At 46.0% G+C, this 5909-nt stretch overlaps 1 non-coding gene across 1 annotated transcript; it reads right to left on the reverse strand.

Moving 5' to 3' along the window:
- Positions 1-4579: 4579 nt before the first annotated feature.
- Positions 4580-4653, reverse strand: TRNAN-GUU (transfer RNA asparagine (anticodon GUU)). The gene has a single exon. It is a non-coding gene; the product is annotated as a tRNA-Asn (tRNA).
- Between the last annotated feature and the right edge of the window lie 1256 nt (positions 4654-5909).

The following is a 5909-nucleotide window of genomic DNA, read 5'->3' on the forward strand; positions in this document are numbered from 1 at the left end:
TGTTTTGCATTTGTTGAGCAGTGCTTTACTTCCAATTATGTGGTCAATTTTAGAGTAGGTGTGATGTGGTGCTGAGAAGAATGTGTATTCTGTGGATTTGGGGTGGAGAGTTCTGTAAATGTCCACCAGGTTTGCTTGCTCCAGGTCTGAGTTCAAGCCCTGGATATCCTTGTTAATTTTCTGTCTGGTTGATCTGTCTAGTATTAACAGTGGAGTGTTAAAGTCTCCCACTATTATTGTGTGGGAGTCTAAGTCATTTTGTAAGTCATTAAGAACTTGCCTTATGTATCTGGGTGCTCCTGTGTTGGGTCCATATATGTTTAGGATCGTTAGCTCTTCTTGTTGTATCGATCCTTTTACCATTATGTAATGGCCTTCTTTGTCTCTTTTGATCTTTGTTGCTTTAAAGTCTATTTTATCAGAGATGAGAATTGCAACTCCTGCTTTTTTTTGCTTTCCATTAGCTTGGTAAATCTTCCTCCATCCCTTTATTTTGAGCCTTTATGTATCCTTGCATGTGAGATGGGTTTCCTGGATACAGCACACTGATGGGTTTTGGATTTTTATCCAATTTGCCAGTCTGTGTCTTTTGAATGGTGCATTTAGTCCATTTACATTTAGGGCTAATATTGTTATGTGTGAATTTGATACTGCCATTTTGATGCTAAGTGGCTGTTTTGCCTGTTAGTTGTTGTAGATTCTTCATTATGTTGAAGCTCTTTAGCATTCAGTGTGATTTTGGAATGGCTGGTACTGATTGATCCTTTCTATGTGTAGTGCCTCTTTTAGGAGCTCTTGTAAAGCAGGCCTGGTGGTGACAAAATCTCTGAGTACTTGCTTGTTCGCAAAGGATTTTATTCTTCCTTCACTTCTGAAGCTCAGTTTGGCTGGATATGAAATTCTGGGTTGAAAGTTCTTTTCTTTAAGAATGTTGAATATTGGCCCCCACTCTCTTCTGGCTTGTAGTGTTTCTGCCGAGAGATCTCCTGTGAGTCTGATGGGCTTCCCTTTGTGGGTGACCCGACCTTTCTCTCTGGCTGCCCTTAGTATTCTCTCCTTTATTTCAACCCTGTTGAATCTGACGATTATGTGCCTTGGGGTTGCTCTTCTTGCGGAATATCTTTGTGGTGTTCTCTGTATTTCCTGCAATTGAGTGTTGGCTTGTCTTGCTAGGTGGGGGAAATTTTCCTGGATGATGTCCTGAAGAGTATTTTCCAGCTTGGATTCATTCTCTTCGTCCCCTTCTGGTACACTTATCAAACGTAGGTTAGGTCTTTTCACATAGTCCCACATTTCTTGGAGACTTTGTTCATTCCTTTTTGCGCTTTTTTCTCTGATCTTGGTTTCTCGTTTTATTTCATTGAGTTGGTCTTCGACTTCAGATATTCTTTCTTCTGCTTGGTCAATTCGGCTATTGAAACTTGTGTTTGCTTCGCGAAGTTCTCGTATTGTGTTTCTCAGCTCCTTTAATTCATTCATATTCCTCTCTAAGGTATCCATTCTTGTTATCATTTCCTCGAATCTTTTTTCAAATCTTTTTTCAAGGTTCTTAGTTTCTTTGCATTGATTTAATACATGATCTTTTAGCTCACAAAAGTTTCTCATTATCCATCTTCTGAAGTCTAATTCCGTCATTTCGTCACAGTCATTCTCCGTCCAGCTTTGCTCCCTTGCTGGTGAGGAGTTTTGGTCCTTTCTAGGAGGCGAGGTGTTCTGGTTTCGGGTGTTTTCCTCCTTTTTGCGCTGGTTTCTTCCCATCTTTGTGGATTTGTCCGCTGGTCGTCTGCGTAGTTGCTGACTTTTCGTTTGGGTCTCTGAGTGGACACCCAGAATGTTGATGATGAAGTATTTCTGTTGCTTGGTTTTCCTTCTACCAGTCTAGCCCCTTCGCTGTATGACTGCTGAGGTCCGCTCCAGACCCTGCTTGTCTGGGGTGCACCTCTAGTAGCTGTGGCACAGCGAGGGATGCTACCAGTTTCTTTTTCTGCTCTCTTTGTCCCAGGATGATGCCTGCCTAATGTCAGTCTTTTGGATATAGAGGGGTCAGGGAGCTGCTTGAGGAGACAGTTTGTACTTTATAGGGGTTTAATTGCTGAGCTGTGCACTCTGTTGTTCATTCAGGGCTGTTAGGCTGCTATGTTTTATTCTGCTGCAACAGAGCTCATTAAAAAACCCTTTTTTTTTTTTTTTCTCAAATGCTCTGTGTTGAGGGGTTTGGGCTTTATTTTTGGATGTCCGATCAGGTGTCCTGCCCAGCTAGAAGGCAGACTAGCCACTGTTTGGCTGCCGAGGCTCCGCCCTGCTGTTGTGTGATTCGCGCTGTTCCTGCCGCCTCTGTTGTGGTCTCTGCCACACCCTGCGGCGGAGTCTCTTCGTTGTAGTGTGTTGCCTCAGCAACGGCAGGCTGTGTCAGCAGTGGGCGTGTATCTCAGTTGGGGCGGGTTGCCTCGGCAACGGCTGGCTGAATCAGCAGTGGGCGTGTATCTCAGTTGGGGCGGGTTGCCTTGGTAGTGGTGGACGTCCCTCCCCTACAGAGCGTCTCGGACCGTCTGCTCGGGAAAGTTTGAAATCGTGGTTTTGTTCATCCCACTGGGTATCCCAATCCCTGCAATCCCCTGGGCTGGCCTACTGTCCAAGTCTCGTTCAGTCTCAAGTCCAGCCCTCTCAAGTCTCAGGTTGCCGGTTCAACAGGGCACCCGGACAAGCGCGCCCTGTGGGGATTGCTGGGTAGGGCCGGCCGCCGCCGCCCCGGCTGCCGGCTTCGCCAGGCAGACCTACTGCCTGGCGTCCCGTGTCTTTTTTATACTTGGGAGTTTCCCCGTTCTGTGGGCAACAAAGATCAGTCTGGAAATGCCGCTCTGACTCACCGTTTGCGGATTCAACGAGAAGAGCTCCAATCCTGGGTTGTTCTCACAGCACCATCTTGAGTCCTCTGAGATAAACATTTATATTAGTAGACTTTGAGTAGAGCAGCTTGCTCTACTTCATGTGAGTGGACCTCATCCAATCAGTTGAAGGCCTGAATAGAAAGAGATTGACCTTCCTGGCAGAAGAGGAAACTCTACCAACAGAACATCTTAGTATTCAAGTAACAACTCTTCCGTGGGTCTCCAGCCTGCCTGCCTTGAACTCTCACAATCATGTGAGCTAACTCCTCAAAATAAATAAACTAGGTAGATAATAGTTAGACAGGTGATTCCATTTCTCTGGAGAACCTTGACCAGTCCAGACAGCACACTCATTCACCCTTGCCATTTACAGAGGAAAGAGTGGAGGAATGAGTGTGGGGAACCAGGAAGGTGATTCTTCCCTTGTGTGAGCTGCTTGGCACAAAGGTATTAAAGAGGTGCCTCTGGCTTGGCCTTCTCCAGACCTGGTCACCACAGAAACAAATTGAAGTTACACAAAATATCTTGAACGTTTAGCTGAAAAGCAGATGGGGCAATACCCTACTGCTTAATGTCCACATGTCATCTGCTGTACCTCCCCGCAGTTAAGTCAGGAGGGCAACATTTCCTTTATTTTTTTATTTCATTCGTGTGTGTGTGTGTGTGTGTGTGTGTGTGTGTGAGTCTCACTCTCTGGCCCAGGCTGGAGTGCAGTGGTGTGATCTCAGCTCACTGCAACCTCTGCCTCCCGGGTTCAAGTGACTCTCATGCCTCTGCCTCCAAGTAACTAAGATTACAGGCATAGGCCATCACACCCAGCTAATTTTTGTCTTTTTAGCAGAGATAGGGTTTCGCTATGTGGGCAAGGCTGGTCTCAAACTCCTGACTTCAGGTGATCTGCTCACCTTGGCCTCCCCAAGTGCTGGGATTACAGGCATGAGCCACGTGCATGGCCCCTTTATTTGATTATCAGACAGCTGATTAGGAAGTTTATTGTGCTAGCAAGAGTATGAAGAAAAGGATTCTCTCAATTGAAAAAGTAAACTGGAAAATATGTCGGTACCACTTCTACGGAAGGCAAATTTACAGGGCTTATTACTCAAAATAAAAAATGTGTACAGTCACCACCATGATACAGTAATTGCACTTCCAGGACTCTACACTATAGAAATACACATAACAAATAGCAAAAGATATTTGTGCAAGAATGATGGCTGCAGCATTATTTGTAATTGTAAAATCATGGAACCAACTTAATTTCAAAAACAACACGTAAAGGGTTAGATGATGGAATAAGCAAAAGAAGAAATGCCTTCATCAAAAATAATGCAGAGGATAATCTTGATTCTACTGATAATGTTATTGATTGAGCAATTATTAAATCCAGGCACATCCTGGTGTTATTACCATCCTATTACACTTGAAAAAAAATATTAAGGTACAAAAAGCTTGTCAAAAGCCGAAGGGCACAGACAAAAAGAAACAAGATTTCACCCAGAACCCCTGCACAGATCACACAAAGTCTCTCTTGTTCCTGGTCCAAGAACTTCTGTAACTTCCAACTACATTTCTTCCCAGCACAAACTTCTGGGAGGGTGAGAAGCAGCCACTAAATGACAGGAGGGAAAGTGAGGTATTTGGCTTCAAAGGAGCAGACTTCCTTGGGAATTATAAAATGTCAATGACAATGACGTCCCTGGGTGGGCTCGAACCACCAACCTTTTGGTTAACAGCCAAACGCGCTAACCAATTGCGCCACAGAGACACAGAAAGAAATGCTCTTTCATTCTAAAAGAGGATAAGCTATCATTAAACGCTAGCTAGCGCCTTTTGCAAAATGACTGAGTAATCTCTCCAATGCCTCGGAAAGCCGGAGCAGTCAGAGAGATGAAACCTGTGACTTGTCTGCCGAGTTTAAAACCTGTGCGTTGGGTGGTTCTCAAACGCCCCGCGCCTCGCCCTGCCCCCTCACCTGCCCCAGAAGCCAACGCCTCCGGAGACACCCGGATCCTGTTAGAGCGACTTGGGCCCCAGGGAAGCTGACCTCCCAGGGCGCTCAAATAGGACTTGTTGAATTAATAATACATTTGAGAGACTGAATACACAATCGGACAATGGCCGGACCATATATATAAAAGTAGAACTCTGATCTACAAACTGGGGCCACCTGCCCAGGAAATCAACCTCCTTATCTACAAACAAACACCTGCCCAGGAAATCAACCTCCTTGTCTACAAACAAACAGCGGGGGAAGCCAGCCTGCTATTATAAAAGTCAGACTTGCCTGGAGCCAGAAGGTTTAACAAACAATAGCATCTGTAACAATCAGCTCCAAAGGGCCTGAGCTTGGTTAGCAACTGATACTTTTCCCTAATTTATGTTCCCACTTGCAAGGTAGGACCCACCAGGGGAAGCCAAACATGCGCCCCTAACCGAGCACACAAGCACACAGGATGCCCCGCTTCTACTCAGGCCCCAGGCAGCTTCCCCACACCAGCAGCCTCCACTCAGGGCCACCTGAAGCCTTCCCTGTCCTCGGCTGTAAAGCCGTCCCACTCTGCCTGCCTGCAAAGCTTTCTCAAATGCAGGCGCAGGTGCCCTCGCATCGGAATAAATAAGCACTGCTTTTTCATTTGGTTGGCCTTCATTTCCACACTCTCTCATCTTTAAACTTTTAGTCCTTTGAAGAATTCTGAGAGTGGAGAATAAATGAAAGGTTTTTTTCAAAGGGGGGAGTCGTTTTTTAAAAGGCTTTCTCCTGGTCGGTTGGTTTCCAAGTGTGCAGTGTCCCATGGGGTAGGCAACGAAGGGGCCTAGAGTGCGCCATCTGCGCCTCTGCAGCTCCGGCTCTCAATAGAACTGAGATCTGAGCGGTCTGTGGGGTCAGTGGGTGAGAGCAGGAAAGGGGCAGGGACCAAAGGAGCCATGAAGAGGGCAACAGCAGATAGGGACAATGAGACCTCCCGGGAGACTTGTGCAGAGGCCAAGGCTGACTCCTGAGAGATAATCGTTTTCGTCATG

The sequence above is a fragment of the Callithrix jacchus genome, chromosome 18 (genome assembly GCF_049354715.1).
Source record: "Callithrix jacchus isolate 240 chromosome 18, calJac240_pri, whole genome shotgun sequence".
In the NCBI taxonomy this organism is placed as follows: domain Eukaryota; kingdom Metazoa; phylum Chordata; class Mammalia; order Primates; family Cebidae; genus Callithrix; species Callithrix jacchus.